The sequence below is a fragment of the Limulus polyphemus genome, unplaced genomic scaffold (genome assembly GCF_000517525.1).
Source record: "Limulus polyphemus unplaced genomic scaffold, Limulus_polyphemus-2.1.2 Scaffold4799, whole genome shotgun sequence".
Classification (NCBI taxonomy): domain Eukaryota; kingdom Metazoa; phylum Arthropoda; class Merostomata; order Xiphosura; family Limulidae; genus Limulus; species Limulus polyphemus.
Window position 1 is genome coordinate 1 of NW_013670409.1, and position 2,875 is coordinate 2,875.

General features: G+C 32.2%; 1 protein-coding gene across 2 annotated transcripts in view; it reads left to right on the top strand.

Moving 5' to 3' along the window:
• Nucleotides 1-659: 659 nt before the first annotated feature.
• Nucleotides 660-2,875, top strand: part of LOC106471698 — a 45,750-nt gene continuing 43,534 nt past the window's right edge. The window contains exon 1 of one of the 2 annotated variants that reach the window (XM_022400312.1): nucleotides 660-1,056. The gene's annotated coding sequence lies outside the window, so the exon portion shown is untranslated. The remainder of the gene's footprint in view (nucleotides 1,057-2,875) is intronic. The other variant, XM_022400313.1, reaches the window with a different exon arrangement.

Genomic DNA, 2,875 nt, shown 5'->3' on the forward strand with positions numbered 1-2,875 from the left:
GCGATTGTTGACATTGAGTGTATCGGTAAAGTTATATTCGGAAAAAATAAACCAGTTTTATTAAGAAAGGACTTGTGTCGCTTAAGTTTCGTCAGAACGAAGTTACAGAAAATCAATTAACAAATGGAGACGTAACAATATGTTTATTGGAATGCCAACTTCAGGAGGGAAGGCTTTCTTATTCACCACCCTCAATTATTGTTATTTTTTGGAGCATTGCCTCCCACAATTGTTTGTATGCATTCTTTCCTTACATGAGAGGCTCTGCGAATTGAGATTAAAACTGATAGACAATGTATCCCCACCACTATGTGAGTTCCACATCCACAGTCACCTCCAAAAACCAAAACAAATCTTATATCCCACATTAAAGCCTGTATCTTGGTGACTTTGTTTTGATGGTGCAGCGATGTATTTTTGTTAAGGCTTTTTTATATTATGAATATTTATGTATGTGTTTAAATAAATACATAAATGAACAGACAAACATGTTTATTTATTTTCTTCCCAAATCTCAACAGGCATAGTTTTGTATCAAGCTGCTTCTACGTGCTTACATGTCAGCAGCGTTAGGCAATCCAGTGTATAGGTAGACCAATTAGTGTAGTTCCTTATATGCTTTATCCTTTGGAGTCGCGTTGACCAATAAGTATCCAGAAACTTGACGATAGAGGGCTTGAGTTTAGTATAAAAGATCTTCAAGGTAAATTTTAAAGGGGATTGTTTAGTGTAGAAGGTAACGAAGATATAGTGAGTTTCGCGAATGTAGGGGTATAGTATATTACCAAGCATCAACTAATTTGGATTTCATAAGGAGAAATTTATATATGACAATCTAAGAAGTTGTTGCTAGGCAATTACTTACAAAATATTTTCTGTGTTTTCTAACAACTGTTTCGAACTTAAGCTATACACAGTAAATGTATGGGCATACCACATTTTATACTAATTTTAGGGGAATTGTGACATAGTTTATCATACTTCATAATTTTATGGGCTTACATGAACTATGGCCTAATTAAACTTTGGGACCTGACAGTAACATACATGAAGTAGGTAAGTTTTTACTTTTCAATGTAGTTGGACTTTAGTTTAGGCTTAGTAATAGTAGGGGCAAGCTTAGCCTATTTTATATTTACAACAGTTTTATACAAAGAATCACAGTGAAGTTAAATATAAAAGGACCTAATTTTCGTTGTATTAACTACCTACAAATTGTATGAAATAAAAATATAGGCACTGTAGTATGTACGTGTAATTTAGTAAATTTGTATGACACGCACATTTTGGCAGGGAAGATGTTTTCAATTTCAGTTAAAACCGTGTTACATTCGTAATAGGGTGGTTGACCTTTGGATGTGGTAGATGCAATTAATACAAAGGAATGTAATAGAACTTTGAACTCGTGATAAGTATTAAATTATAAGGTTTAACATTTTGGGTATTTAAGTAATTAAGTTTAGATTTTGATTATTTGGTAAGTCTTATAAATAAATATAATAATTTCAATGGGAATAACCTAAAGAGTGAAGAAAAGGGATTTTAATGATCCAGTTATCAGTATATAAACCATCCAAAGTGTTTGCTGTTGCTAATGGTAAGGGAAATAGGATTTTAGACTATTTACAGAGGTAATCAATACAAGTTTAAAGGGGTTATGTCATTGTATACGTCATTGATTAGGCCACATTTGTTCTTTCCTAGACACCTTACCATAGAAAGTATGTTGAATTTTTGAAAAGGGTTCAGAGGAGAGCTACTACAATGATGCCTGGGATGGATAGGCTAAGATCTCATGAAATTTTCTCTTATGAAAAAAGTTAGAGGAGATCTGCTTGAGATGTCTAAGATTGCTAAAGGGATTGATACTGACAGTAAAGATGCATAGTTGTTGTTTTCCCATACCTAATAGAGAGATTGGTGGTACAAGGGAACGAAAATTTTTGGTACAGTACGAGTTATCTTTAGCTAACAGTTTTATTTTTCTAACATGGTTGTTGGCCTTTAAATATGGTAGATGCAGTGGATGTTGTACTTAAACATTAAGAGATTGTTTGCAGTTCTTGATCATCAGAATACCATTGCTCTGCTCTTGCTACATGTTTATTTTTTGTTTTATTGTCTTAATTTATTTAAAGAATTTTTTTTTACTGGCTTATAATTTTCATACATCTAACTCTATAGAATCTATTTGACTTGCATAATCTTTTTATGATTCATTTTTTTAAATGTTGTATATGTTGGGACAAGTACATTATAAAAGAGCGGGAAAAGTACGAAATGTAAATATTAGTTTTGTGTTTGTGGCAGACTTCTAAGAAATATATAAAAGAAAGTCTGTTGCATTCCATTTTGAATAAGGAACACTTGCTTCAAAGAAAAACTATGAGGAAAGCAACCCAAAATTTTTAAAGTACATGAAAGAGTATGTTGTGTCTGTTCAGAAAAACAAGTGTTTGTGGAATGTGGACTAATAACTGCAAGTTCCTGATCCATATTTTGAAGATATTGTGAGTGGAAACTCTTAAACTCTGCACATCTAAAAGCTTCACAACCTAATAAATCTTAAGTTCATTGACCTCCAACACATCCTGTACAACTTCAAAAACTATCAGTTGTGCAGGTCATACAGAAAATTCAAAGTATTGCAACCAATTTGGCATTCTAAAACCAAAGAGGCAGGACATGACTATTTTAGTTTCTGAACTCAAATGGAGGTAAACAAAAGCAAGAATATGTTATATTAAGCAATGAAAAGTGTACATTTCCCAGAATGACAAAAGGAGCAAAGAAACCACTAAAACAAAGTTTACAAACATAGCCATAGCTGTCTAGACATTAATTCTAACTATATATATATATATATATATATATA